Source organism: Callospermophilus lateralis, chromosome 2, assembly GCF_048772815.1.
Source record: "Callospermophilus lateralis isolate mCalLat2 chromosome 2, mCalLat2.hap1, whole genome shotgun sequence".
Taxonomy (NCBI): Eukaryota; Metazoa; Chordata; class Mammalia; order Rodentia; family Sciuridae; genus Callospermophilus; species Callospermophilus lateralis.
The window spans coordinates 107405842-107421000 of NC_135306.1; positions in this window are offsets into that span (position 1 = coordinate 107405842).

The following is a 15159-nucleotide window of genomic DNA, read 5'->3' on the forward strand; positions in this document are numbered from 1 at the left end:
CTTTCGGGCACACATCTACCTGATGTACTTGCTATGGGGCCGACATGGAGTAGAAGCTCAATAAACGGCTGCTGAATCACGCGCAGTGGCCAGCTGATAGTGCGACAGGTACAGCCTGCTGACAGCTCACTGCATTCTGAGGTGCACACTCTGTCTGGACCCCCGCAGCCCGGCTGTACTGAATGACCTCTCCCCTCCTGACTCGCCTGCAGTCCCTCCACTGCTCGCTCGCTCTCTCTCCCTCTCTCACCTCATAGGCTGCTACATCATTAATCGTGTTTTTCTGGGGTGGGATGGAGAGGAAGCTGACAGTCACCAGACAGTGTTTGGTGGCGGGGAGGACAGAGGAAATCAGAGGGGCAGCCAGATTAATTACAGGTTTTCTCTCAGTTATGGGCAACAAGATCTTGATTACCCCTCCTGACGCTCCAGGCTCCTCAAGACAAATGGATGTGGGCTTCTCCGCTGTTCTCTGACTCCCCCTGGCTGGGAGAAACTCTAAGAAGCAGCCAGCACCTGCCTGGAGGGTGCAGGGGAGGCCAGGGAAGGGGACAGAGGCAGCCCTAAGCCCTGTGGCCTCCTAGAGATGAGCTTTGGGGCCTGATACATCTGGGTGCACTTGGTAGGTATATAGTTTCCATGGTAATAAGTAGGAGATGGGAGGAAGCTGGACTATCCTGGGAGTTGGGGGCCAGCGTGCCCCTCACTCTGTCAGTCAACTCTTTGAGCCTCAGTTTCTGATGCTATAAAGTGAGGGAATTAGACTAGATGTTCTCCAAGGTTCTTTTAAGCTCTGAAATTCCACAGTTCTCAGAACTGAATTTTATAATATTGATTGGATCTTTGCTATGAGCAAAGGACCATTGTGGACTCCTTCGCTCCTCAGAAGAACCCTGGGAGGCAGAGAGGCCTCCACATCTGCAGATGTAGAAGCCAAGGGCAGAGAGGCTGAGTGACTTGCCAAGGTCACTACACTGGCAAAAGGAGGAACTGGGCCATCCTCCGCTCCAGGACCCTGCTCTCTTCCACCGCCTTCATCACCCACCTTCTCTTTGTGTCCCAGAACCGAGCACAGAGTTGGCCCTGAGGAGATGCCAGAATGCGCTTGGGATGACCATAACGATGTTGGAGGACAAGCCCAGCACAGTGCAAGTGGACCCCAGCCATCTGCACATCTTGCTGAATCAGGGGCGGCAACGGACCAATGAGAATGCGGGGACTCTCTGGCAAAACCTTCAGCCCGGTGCCCTCAGGGGATTTAGGGTTTCCCACAGGAAATGCCCCCCAGGAGTCTGTGATGAGTTATGATGAGACAGCTTGCCCTGGTGCCACAGGCGGTCGGCACCTGCCCCAGGAGCAGGACCTGGTCTGACTTCTTAGGATGAACTGAAGAGCAGCAGCCAAACTGCCTGCCCAGCATGGGACTGACCCTAGAGAGGGTGTCCCATGAGCACTCCAAGTATAGGGATGCGGTAGCACCCAGACACAGGACTAGAAACAACCCCTCTGGATTTTCAGGCTCTAATGGGCAAGAGGAATGACCACCCAACCTTGTCCCCCTCCAATCCACTCCCTTAGAGATTTCAGAAAGAAGCCCCTGATGCACCTCTAAATAAATATCCCTCGCCAGAGGCCAGGGTTGCAATCCCAGTTGCCATTGTGTGTCCTTAAGCTGATTGCTTAACCTCTCTGAGCTTCATTTCCTCAATTGAAAGACTCCGATAATGACCCCTGGAAAAGTTGTGGCCTGGACCTTAGGTATGATGCTATTGATAAATGTGAACTTCCTTCCTTTCACCTCTCCATCCCTACTCAACACTTCCCTCCAGGTCTTGTACATAAGTTCCCTGGCCCATGTCCACATCTTCTCCCACACCTGCTTGTAAGTAGTGTGAATCCACAGCCCTCACATATTCAAAGTGCTGCTGCAGGTCAACATCACCCGGGAAGCAGTCACCCTCCTCCCCCACTGAGCTTCAGGATGGCACAGAAGGAAAGCCAGCAGATTGCAGGAGGAGACTTGCATGACCTTGGACCCACCACTTAACCTCTCAGGGCTTCAATCTCCTCTGCTGTAAAGTGGGGAAATTACTCTCATGCCATCTACCTTACAGGGTTGCTAAGGGGCTCAAATGAGATAATGGATGCAGAATTGCTTTGCAAATGAGTAAAGTACTCTTAAAGCAAAACGGTGTGTGTTGTTTCCATACCCTGGTCTGCCCAAAGCACACTGACGCACTCCGTGTTGCTGTACAATTTGTGTTTCCCTCATTCAGTGACTGCATCTGCCAAGTGTCCCCTGCATGACAAGCAGTTTTCCAGGCCGTGAGATGCAATCCCTGGCTTCATGGACCTTCCAGTCTGGGCTGTTTAGATACATGAATTAGAGTGTTTATTTTATTTATTTGTTTGTTTGTTTATTTATTTATTTATTTATTTACTTGGTACTGGGGATTGAACTCAGGGGCACTGAGCCACATCCCCAAACCTATTTCATATTTTATTTAGAGACAGGGTCTCACTGAGTTGCTTAGTGCCTAACTTGCTGAGGTTAGCTTTGAACTTGCCATCCTCCTGCCTCAGCCTCCTGAGATTACAGGCGTGCCCCATGGCACCCGGCTATGAATCAGATCTTCAGATAAGTAGATAGATACCATCTTTACAGATGGCAAAGGGAAAGTGCGAGGTGTCAGGGAGGGACATCTTCCCTGAGGATGACCAATTTGACAGGAGTTGGCTTCAGTGGGGCAGTGGGGTGGGGCAGGGTGGAGATCAGGGCAGAGAAATCAGCATGTGAGACCAGAGGCCTCTGAAAGGACAAGGCATGGTGGCTTTCAGAAATGGCAGGGTGTCCACACAGAGCAGAAAGCTGAGGGCTGTTCCTCTGTATCTGCTGTGGTGGGGTCTAGCCCCCCTTGTTGGGAATGTCCTCTCTGAAGACAAAAGCCTGCTGCCTCTCTCTTTGCTGCAGCCCAAGCTGATTTTCCCCGTGAACCTCAGGCTGGGCCCAGCACCCTTCACAGAAAAGGCGCGGCAGCCACAGCATCCCCATCGCTTTCCCACTGAAAAGGAGGCAGTTAGCGGTAAGAAGATGGAGGGCTGATCACCAGCCACGGCAAGCCAGGGGAGGTGGAATGAGGACCACAGGGTCGGAGGGGAAGGGCAGGACTGGCTGGGAATGGTGAAAAATGGCCCTGGCATTTATCTGAGGCCACCAGGCTGGGCCCCAGGAGAGACGAGCTGGCAGAGACCACGTGAGCTGAGGCTTTGAAACAAAACAGTCCAGTTCTGGAGCCATGTGAAACACATTTAGAGCCGAAAGACCTTGCAAAGGAGTGTCCACAGAGGAATGGAGTGGGCAGGGGGAAGAGAGGTGGACGGAACAGCTTTTAGGATGGTATTTAAATCACCTCCCAAACACGGCCTTCTCCTTTGCTAGGAGCCTCTCTGGTGTTTGGAAGGAGGAGGGCTGTCCTGCAGGGGCTGGTCTGCTGTGCGTGAGGCTGTGTGCACTGCAGTCTTCCATGAGGACATCTGAAAGGTGCAGGCCACTCAGCCTGGAGAAGAGGCAGGGGTCAGGTGGCAGTTATGCAACAGGGTGACACGGTCAGAATTTCACCACCGAAAACCAGAGAGGAATTATTCTAGACTCAGATGATGGTGCTCAGGTCAAGACCACAGGAAAGCACTCTAACCAGTATCATGAGGCTGGGAGCTGTTGGGGCACAGACACGGAACTCCCTGACCTGGCTCTGTCACACCCAAGTGGACATCTCACCACACACATCCTGCCAATGGTCACTTCTCATGCACATCAGCCTTTCTGACACCTGTGATAACATTGTCAGAAAGTAAAACTTGATCATTTTCCCTTAAATCACGGGCAAAGCAGGTCAGGAAGCAGCTACCTCTGGACCCAAGCATTCCTTGAGGAAACCCAGGCCAGGCTCCAAGTGCTCCCAGAAGTCAGGAATAAAATGATAGATAACAGTCCATAGCAAAGTAAGTGGTGTCCCCTTGCAATTCAGAATGACAGACCTAGTCTAGAGTCATCCAAGTTCAGAACAATCACTGGGAATTGCCTGAAAGCACCACGCGGGGCCTCTCCCACGGTCCCTTCTGTCCAGTTCAATTTGCACCGATTGCCATTTGCCATTCCCCCTCAATGAGGGGCTCAGAGAAGAAACTGGCTGCTGGCCAGCTGCTCCTGGACAGGGGGATTGGGGGACCACAGTGAAGAATAGGAAGGAGACTCACTTTTCATTCTAAAGTGTTCTCCATTGTTTGCATTTTTAACAAAGAGGTTGGATTGCTTTTTCAATTAAAAAACTTGGTTAATCATTTTAAAAAAAAAAAAAACACACACACACAATAAAGCATCTGATTCTCTGTGTGGCTGATTCCAAGACAGGGCCATTCTCCTTAACCCCTGATCCAGGGTCCTTCCACTGTAGAGTGAGGCTAATCACCCCTCTGCTCAGGCCCAGGTACTCGGTGGTGCTGGGCCTGCCCTGGTCTCTCCAGGACTCTCTGACTCTTCCCCAGCCCAGGTGCTCTGGCTCTCCAACAAAGCCAAGTTGCTGCTCAGAGCTGACTCTGGAAGTCCACCCTAAAACCCACTCTATTCTCTTACCCCTGCCCCAGTTATCACCCTCCTAAGAAAAGCTGCAGTCCCAGTACTTGCCTTAGAGACCCCTGCTATGGTACTTAGATGGGCCCCAGGATCTGTGCAAGAAGAGGGCCCTCCCTCAGGCAGGAGAGGCCTGGGAAACCATCATATTCAGCATTCTCCGAAGGGTCAGAAGGCAGAGGGCACTCTCTCCAGGAACTGTCCTAGGCTTCTGCATTTGTCACAGGGTACAGAAGAGACCATGTCAGGGCCTTATCACCCTCTCTCTGCCAGTGGCTTGAGCCAATCAGTCTGTGGGATGAGAGGCCAGGGATTGAAGGCTCTTTCCCCTCACCTTCTCCAGCCACAGGGTGCCCTGGGAAAATCCTAGGCTTCCTTAGCAAAGCAAGGGGCTTCTTCTCACTTAACACCCCCACATACCTGCCCACCATAGGGAAGGGGAAGACATACATGTGAACAAGGTATACATGTTTCCAAAAGCCTGGCTCCAGCCACAAGACATAGGGAGAAAGATCAAGAATGCTCTAAGTCAGCCAGAAGCAAGGGTGCATGCCTGTAAATACTGCAACTCAGGAGGCTGAGGCAGGAGAATCACAAGTTCAAGTCCAGCCTCAGCAATTGAGCAAGACCCTTGGTAATTTACAAGACCCTGTATCAAAATGAATAAAATAAAAGGGGTAGGGATATAGCTCAGCAGTAAAGCACCCCTGGGTTCAACCCCTAGTACCAAAAAAAAAAAAAAAGAGTGCTGTATGTTCTCCAACGGGGGCTGCCACAGGGGGGGAGCTGGGCACATCCCAGCCCCAGCAACTGGGGAGCACTGCACCAGCATCCATGCTGGGTGCTAGCAGTCATGGGGACTCTCAAATATGCTGCCTTCCCCCAAGGAGCTCCTGGCAAAGTATGATGTCCTCCAGCAAAGAGTAAGAGCGCACCAGAGCTCAGGATGCATCACGGTGACAGAGCAGCGTGCACGCGGCAGAGCAGCCTTTGCTACCAAATGAGGGAACAGGCTGGAAGACCAAAGAGGGAAGCACCCTGGGCCCCTGCAGTTGGAGCATGAACCTTGGAAGATGCAGGCCACAGACTCGGCGAAAGGCACATGCTGCATGGGAAGAGACCTCCCAGGTAAGTGCTGGGGAAAGCAAGGGCAGTGACCAAACCAAGCTGCCAGGTCCCATTGTGTCTGAGCAGCCTAGAAACAGGAAAGTGTATGTTTCTGAAAGAGCTGGGATTCTAGAAGGCCTCAAATGCCACGGTTAAAGAGGTTGGATTTTATCCTCCAGGCAATAAAGAGCTACTGAGGGTTTCTGGGTAAGGGAGGGCAGGACCCGAGCTGAGCTTTAAGGAAATGATCAGGCATACCAAAGGGCCTGGAGAGTAACGGCACTTAGCCACGTGCGAAGGGCATGGGAACATGGCGACCCAGCTCTGATGGGATCTGACCAGATACCACCCGCACATCAGGGCATTGGGATTTTCCCACAAACTGGAAAAGTTCCTGAGCAGCCTCGCATCAGGGAGAAGCTTGTACTCTGGGAGTCTCCAAGGGAGGCAGAGCCCCAGGCAGCTCCAGAGCCAGCCTCAGCAGGACATGGGACATCAACCACACTGACGAGTCTGAAGCAGGTCCAGTCCCAAATGTGGAGCTTGACAGTGGAATGATTTTGTAAACAAGGGTCTGAACTTGGAGTCAGAAGGCCGCCCTCAAACCCGGCTCTGAACTTGTTCACTGTCTGATCAAAATCCCTTGGCACCCGAGCTTCCCATGAAATCGAAGACATACTGCTTGCCCTACATACTTCAGTGTTGTTCAAGGTCAAAGAAGAGGTTACACATGAAAAATGCTTTGGAAACACACAATCGGACTTAGAGAAGGCTTTTTCTAAATGAGATCTCTGTGGTTGGTTAGTTCCTAGCATTCTTCCCCAACACCCCCCAGCACCTGGCTCCCCGGCTAGGTTCTACAATACATGTCTGGTTCCCTATCTCTTAGATTTGTTGATGAATGATTTATCTTTGTTTTCTATAAAACACCCAGGACAATGTTTTCCACCTAGTTAGAGCTCAGTAAACGTATGATTGATTAATTAATACAAGTGAATCTAGAAGAGGATGTTTAAATCCTATTCATCTTCCCCCTACTCTGGGACTTACCATAATAGCAATGCTAGGAAAAAAAAAAAGTAATTAGAATGCCAAGCTGGAGATCTGTCCTGTCCCCTCCACCCACTAAGCTTTACGCAATTCATGTCCACTAGAGGCAATGTGGCGGTCACCAACAGCAACTCCACACTTTAAACAGAGCTCCCTGCTATTCACTAGATCTAGGCACGTGATCAACCTCTCCAAACCTGTTTCCCCACCCATAAAATGGAGGGAATGTTAACTATCCTTTATGTTGCTTTCAAAGATCAGCTGTGATCTTTGCACACCTGCAAACAGCCAGTGCTCCATGCTTGACAGCTGGTATTGTGATTAGTGCTATTATTGTCCAGAGCCAAATCTCCACAATTTGGGCAGGAGGGAACTGGTGTTTGGGTACAGATTTTTCCATCAGTGTAGATGACTGCCACTGCTCTGTGACAACCAATGGATTAAGCTTCTCATTGCTTCAAATGGGAGAAGCAGTTGGACCCCCAAAGCCATCTTAACGTCCCAATATCGAATGGCATCTGGGGCTGGGGGCACTGAATGGATCAGGCGCCCTTATGGTGCTAACCCAGCGTTAATGGTGCAAGTGAATTACAAACAAGGCCCACCTGCTGTGCTCAGCAACAAAACCCTGCAGGAGGGTAATTGCCCGGAACTTGAGCACAGGGGGACACAGCGGGCATGGAACACATTAACCACGGGAAGAACAACTTCTCAACACTTTCATTTTCCATGCGACCCAAGGAGAAGCCAGTAGGCAAGGGAATTCTCTAGAACTAGAAAGAAGGTGCTTCCAGATGACCAGCACAGCTGGCTGTCTAGTCCAGCTGCACACAGCCTGGTGGCCCCTAGTAAGCTTGGGCACCAAGGATGTCCAGCATCTTTCTGAGTTCAGACCAGGGGCTCCATGCCATAAGCAGGCAGCCTCCATGACAATGAGACCCCCGACCCACGTGAGTGATGAGGAGCAGATGGTGGGCTCGCCAAGGCTGGGGAGGCGGTGGTGGCGTAAGTCCACTCCTCTGTACATCCGTTTGCACATCTGCACACTCAACATGTGTTTACGGACAGAACGCTAATGTGACACTTTCTTTCCAGGGGCTCCCGGTCTGCAGGGGAGACAGGCATCAGTCGCCCAGTACAGGCCAGAAGCTGCGGTAACACAGTCCAGGCACAAGGCAGTGCCGGCACCAGGCAGAGAGCTCTCAGGGCTGCCCAGGCACGATCAGGAGGCTTTGCAGAAAAAGAGACCCTTACACTTGTCTTGAGACCCTTACGCACACACACAACTTACAACACACTGCATGTCACACATGCACACGCGTTCCATGCAATACAGACCCATACATGCATGTATGCACGTGTACACGTATACACACACACACACACACAAAGTGCATGTACATACACCATACATGTGTCCTCAGATTTTAGGCACCTAAAGGGGAGACCAGGATTCTCACAGCTCCACCAGGTTCTTAACATGCTCTAAGACAAAGAAGAAAAGGATAAATTCACATACACTCAGAGAGCAACCTTATCTTTGACTACTTCATTGTCTATTGCAGGCAAGAAAAGGGAACCCCTTCTTTCTCCCCTTCTAGTGGAAGGTTTGCTAGTGACCTGAGAGGTGACTTCACAGCCCTGAAACAAACAGCTGTATTGATTCTGATTTCCTTCAGCCCTGGCTGCAAGAATAGCCTTCCTCCTCCTGAGAGCTCAGGCCACAGCAAGGCAATGTCTGGAGAAGCAGGTGAATGCATTCCTTCTGGAAGGCTGGTGCTGCAGTATGGATCTGGAGTATTCCACAAAGGCCCTCATGTTAAAGGCTTGGCCCCCAGCCTGTGGTGCTATTGGAAGGTGGAACCTTAAATAGGTTGCACATAGTGAAAAAAAAGTTTAGATCATAGGGGGCATTCCTTGAAGGGGATGTTGGGACCCTGGCCCCTCCTGCCTGTCTCTTTGCTTCCTGGCTGCTCTGAGGTAAACAGGCCTCCTCTGCCACATGCTCCAACCGCCATAATGTAATGTGCCTCAATACAGACCCCAAAGCCATTGAATTGAAACCTCTGAAACTGTGAGTCAAAATAAACCTTTCCTCCTTATAAGCTGTTCATCTCAGGTATTTTGTTATAGTAACAGAAAGCTGCTGATACAGGTGGGTTCTAATCTCAGCTCCCTCACTTACTGGCTGCAACAAAGACAGTAACTTCTCTGAGCCTCATTTGCCTCATGTGTAAAATAGAGGTAAAATAGAGGTAATAGTATTTACCTCATAGGGCTGTTGGAGTTTCAAATGAGAAATACTACAAAGTACCTAATACTGTGGCTGGTACATAGGTAAGTTCTCGCTAAATATATTACAAATTTAATTAATGCACATTCCTGTAGCCTAGAAACAAATGGCTATATTGATTCTGATCCACATGTTTAATCCAGCAAAGTACATTTTCGTCTCTATTTGAAAGGGATTTTTTTTTTTTTTTTTTTGCGGGGGGAGATGGTTATGTTTTTAATGTAAGAGCACTCATTTTCTTAAGTCTATTAGTTACCATGTAGACAACACACAAACATAAGCATATACATGGACACACCACACAATACAGACAGAAAGCAAAGATTCTATAGCTTCCATTTAGATTTATCTTTGCCTTTTTCTTTTTTTTCCCAGAGACACAGATTTGTTTAGGAAAGCAGATATGTATTTAAGAGAGGATGCAGGCTCCCGCATGGGAGAGACATCCCTTGGGGTAAAGTAAGAGATACATTCAAGGGAGGACGTGGCCATCTCAAGTGACAGCTTTTAGGGTAAAGCAAGGAAAACGTATTCAAGGGAGAGTGTGGGCCATCACCAGAGGGAGAGACAGCCCATTAGCCAATTTTTAAAAGGTTTTCCATTAGAATATTGATTTAATCATCTCCTAAGCCATCCTGATTCCTAAAGTTGCATTTCCAAAGGTCTGACTCTCAGTTGAAACAAGATGGGAAATGTATATCTCTAAGACACAGTTCTTAGCCTGTTGACATGAACCTGTAGGCCAGCTACTCGGGAAACTGAGGCAGGAAGGTATGATCCTTTTTTCTCTGTTGCCTCAGACCTCACGTTTAGCACACAACAGAACCAATTTAAGAATATCAAATGTTCCCCCATGGAGGGAAACATAAAGCAAGTCATTCTGAGTTAAATTTCCCCATTTTCCCCAAGTATCTGCAAGTTGAGTCACCATGATCACCGAACATAGATCCAGCTGGAGTACCAAATGTTGGTTTCTCCCCTAAATACTTCCTCCTTTCTTGAATTGCTGTTCCCCATTTTAGCACAGGCTCCCCTTCTCCAGGAGAAAAATTAAGAAGCAAAAGGCAAATTTAGATAATGGAGCAGTAGCAGAAGGGAAAAAAACCAAAGGCTTGCAAGCAGAAGTCCCGGTAAGCAGGACGTGGGCACACACCAGAAACCCCAGCCACTCAGGAGGCGGAGGCAGGGGCATTGCAAGTTCCAGGCCAGCCTCAGCGACTTAGCGGGACCCTGTCTCAGAATAAAAAAATGAATAAAAGAACCGGAGATGTAACTCAGTGTAAAGTGCCCCTAGGCTCCATCCCCAGGCCCCCCCAAAAGAGAAAAGAAATTGAAAAACAAGTCTAACAATATCTGAATGCAAGTTCAGGGTCACCCTGAATGACTTAGACAGGCCCTGTCTCAAAACTAAAAATAAGGAAAGGGCCAGAGACGTAGCTCAGCAGTAGACCACCCCCGGCTTCAGTCCCTACCCCTCAAAAATACGTCTGTGAAAAATTCTCTAGAAATATAAAGTCCAAAGGACCTGGTGGCACCACAGTTCCTACACCTACAGGAACAGATTTAAAGCATTTAGAATTCCAATTTCCTTTGTCTTTCCCCCTGAGTTTTACTATCTGGGAGGGGAATAGTGCCTTTCTTTCCTCCCTACACCATCAACCTTGTGCCCTCTTTGTTGGAGTATAAAAGCCCGTACATGAGGGACTTCCTCTCCTTCACCTGATCTTCAACAAAACAGCTCCAGGTGTAAAGATCTGCTAAGCGGACATCTTTTATCCAAATCACACATACACAGGCCACATGGTGACACAATGGATGACAATTCCTTTTCTGTCATAGGGCTCCAACTGAAAGCTGTCCCATCAGCAAGTATGTGGCCCAGAGGACTTAGGTGGTATTGAAACTAAGTTGTCCGTTTCAGAAATCAAAGTAGTTATAAACAGACAAAGAGAAACGGCCAAAGACTACTCTCCAAACAACTTCACCCTAAAGGAGGTTCTAAGGATCCTCCTGGCCCTCTGAATGACCAACAAGTACCCCAAAATGATCCAACTAAGGTCCAAACAGCTGTTTAAAACCTGAACACACAACACAAGAAGATCCCCAGTCTGCACCCCTGTGTGACATACCAGCTAGAGCCTGTCAGCCTGCAAAAGACCAAAGACCATTTCTTCCACCACCCAAGTATCCAGAGACAACCAGTGAGAACCCAGGAGAGAAGGGAGGAGCCCCAGATGAAAAGACCTCTGACAGCCACCAGGGATATCCCTAAAGTCCTCCTCCACCACCATGGGATCAGCTCACCTCAAACAGGACCAGCCTGGGTTTGGTAAGTGGCACTAGGTGAACAAATCACAGGACACACAACTGAAGGTTCTGGGCTGTGCTACAACCTCCAGCTCCCATAAGCCCTGGCCTATGGCTGCCCCATGATGTGCACAGCCTCACTGTTCCTCAGGCACACACAACCTGCGAGATCCCACCCTGGGCTGTGCTCACACTGTGCCCTGTGCTGTGCTCACACTCGGCCCTGGGCCTGTACTCACACTGTGCCCTGGGCCTGTGCTCACACTCTACCCTGGGCTGTGCTCACACTGTGCCCTGGGCTGTACTCACACTGTGCCCTGGGCCTGTGCTCACATTCTGCCCTGGGCTGTGCTCACACTGTGCCCTGGGCTGTGCTCACACTGTGCCCTGGGCTGTACTCACACTCTGCCCTGGGCTGTACTCACACTGTGCCCTGGGCTGTGCTCACACTGTACCCTGGGCTGTGCTCACACTGTGTCCTGGGCCTGTATTCACACTGTGCCTGGGCCTGTACTCACACTGTGCCCTGGGTTGTACTCACACTGTGCCCTGGGCCTGTACTCACACTGTGCCCTGGGTTGTACTCACACTGTGCCCTGGGCCTGTACTCACACTGTGCCCTGGGCTGTACTCACACTGTGCCCTGGGCTGTACTCACACTGTGCCCTGGGCTGTGCTCACATTCTGCCCTGGGCCTGTACTCACACTGTGCCCTGGGCTGTGCTCACACTGTGCCCTGGGCCTGTACTCACACTGTGCCCTGGGCTGTACTCACACTGTGCCCTGGGCTGTACTCACACTGTGCCCTGGGCTGTGCTCACACTGTGCCCTGGGCTGTGCTCACACTGTGCCCTGGGCCTGTACTCACACTGTGCCTGGGGCTGTACTCACACTGTGCCCTGGGCTATGCTCACACTGTACCCTGGGCTGTGCTCACACTCTGCCCTGGGCCTGTACTCACACTGTGCCTGGGGCTGTACTCACACTGTGCCCTGGGTTGTACTCACACTGTGCCCTGGGCTGTGCTCACACTCTGCCCTGGGCCTGTACTCACACTGTGCCTGGGCCTGTACTCACACTGTGCCCTGGGTTGTACTCACACTATGCCCTGGGCCTGTACGCACACTGTGCCCTGGGCTGTGCTCACACTCTGCCCTGGGACTGTACTTACACTGTGCCCTGGGTTGTACTCACACTGTGCCCTGGGCCTGTACTCACACTGTGCCCTGGGCTGTACTCACACTCTGCCCTGGGCTGTGCTCACACTGTGCCCTGGGCCTGTACTCACACTGTGCCCTGGGCTATGCTCACACTATGCCCTGGGCCTGTACTCACACTGTGCCTGGACCTGTGCTCACACTGTGCTGTAATCACACTCTGCCCTGGGCTGTACTCACACTGTGCCCTGGGCTGTGCTCACACTGTGCCCTGGGCTGTGCTCACACTCTGCCCTGGGCAGTGCTCACACTGTGCCTGGGCCTGTACTCACACTGTGCCTGGGCCTGTACTAACACTCTGCCCTGGGCTGTGCTCACACTGTGCCCTGGGCCTGTACTCACACTGTGCCCTGGGCTGTGCTCACACTCTGCCCTGGGCCTGTACTCACACTGTGCCCTGGGTTGTACTCACACTGTGCCCTGGGCCTGTACTCACACTGTGCCCGGGGCTGTACTCACACTCTGCCCTGGGCTGTACTCACACTGTGCCTGGGCCTGTACTCACACTGTGCCCTGGGCCTGTACTCACACTGTGCCCTGGGCTGTGCTCACACTCTGCCCTGGGCCTGTACTCACACTGTGCCTGGGCCTGTGCTCACACTGTGCTGTAATCACACTCTGCCCTGGGCCTGTACTCACACTGTGCCCTGGGCTGTGCTCACACTGTGCCCTGGGCTGTGCTCACTCTGCCCTGGACTGTACTCACACAGTGCCCTGGGCTGTACTCACACTCTGCCCTGGGCTGTACTCACACTCTGCCCTGGGTCTGTGCTCACACTGTGCCCTTGGCCTGTACTCACACTCTGCCCTGGGATGTGCTCACACTCTGCCCTGGGCCTGTACTCACACTCTGCCCTGGGATGTGCTCACAGTCTGCCCTGGGCCTGTGCTCACACTGTGCCCTGGGCTATACTCACACCCTAGCCCTGGGCTGTGCTCACACTCTGCCCTGGGCCTGTACTCACACTGTGCCCTGGGCTGTGCTCATACTCTGCCCTGGGACAGTACTTACACTGTGCCCGGGCCTGTGCTCACACTCTGCCCTGGGCCTGTACTCACACTGTGCCCTAGGCTGTGCTCACACTCTGCCCTGGGCCTGTACTCACACTCTGTACTGGGCCTGTACTCACACTGTGCCCTGGGCTGTACTCACACTCTGCCCTGGGCCTGTACTCACACTGTGCCCTGGCTGTGCTCACACTGTGCCCTGGGCTGTGCTCACACTCTGCCCTGGGCTGTACTCACACTCTGCCCTGGGCCTGTACTCACACTGTGCCCTGGGCTGTGCTCACACTCTGCCCTGGGCCTGTACTCACACTCTGCCCTGGGCTGTGCTCACACTGTGCCCTGGGCTGTGCTCACACTGTGCCCTGGGCTGTACTCACTCTCTGCCCTGGGCTGTGCTCACACTGTGCCCTGGGATATGCTCACACTGTGCCCTGGGCTGTGCTCACACTGTGCCCTGGGCTGTACTCACACTCTGCCCTGGGCTGTGCTCACACTGTGCCCTGGGCCTGTGCTCACACTGTGCCCTGGGCTGTGCTCACACTGTGCCCTGGGCTGTGCTCACACTGTGCCCTGGGCTGTACTCACACTCTGCCCTGGGCTGTGCTCACACTGTGCCCTGGGCCTGTGCTCACACTGTGCCCTGGGCTGTGCTCACACTGTGCCCTGGGCTGTGCTCACACTGTGCCCTGGGCCTGTACTCACACTCTGCCCTGGGCTGTGCTCACACTGTGCCCTGGCTGTGCTCACACTGTGCCCTGGGCTGTGCTCACTCTGCCCTGGACTGTACTCACACTCTGCCCTGGGCCTGTACTCACACTGTGCCCTGGGCTGTGCTCACACTCTGCCCTGGGCCTGTACTCACACTGTGCCCTGGGCTGTGCTCACACTCTGCCCTGGGCCTGTACTCACACTGTGCCCTGGGTTGTACTCACACTGTGCCCTGGGCCTGTACTCACACTGTGCCCGGGGCTGTACTCACACTCTGCCCTGGGCTGTACTCACACTGTGCCTGGGCCTGTACTCACACTGTGCCCTGGGCCTGTACTCACACTGTGCCCTGGGCTATGCTCACACTCTGCCCTGGGCCTGTACTCACACTGTGCCTGGGCCTGTGCTCACACTGTGCTGTAATCACACTCTGCCCTGGGCCTGTACTCACACTGCGCCCTGGGCTGTGCTCACACTGTGCCCTGGGCTGTGCTCACTCTGCCCTGGACTGTACTCACACTGTGCCCTGGGCTGTACTCACACTCTGCCCTGGGCTGTACTCACACTCTGCCCTGGGCCTGTGCTCACACTGTGCCCTTGGCCTGTACTCACACTCTGCCCTGGGATGTGCTCACACTCTGCCCTGGGCCTGTACTCACACTGTGCCCTGGGCTGTGCTCATACTCTGCCCTGGGACTGTACTTACACTGTGCCCGGGGCTGTGCTCACACTCTGCCCTGGGCCTGTACTCACACTGTGCCCTAGGCTGTGCTCACACTCTGCCCTGGGCCTGTACTCACACTCTGTACTGGGCCTGTACTCACACTGTGCCCTGGGCT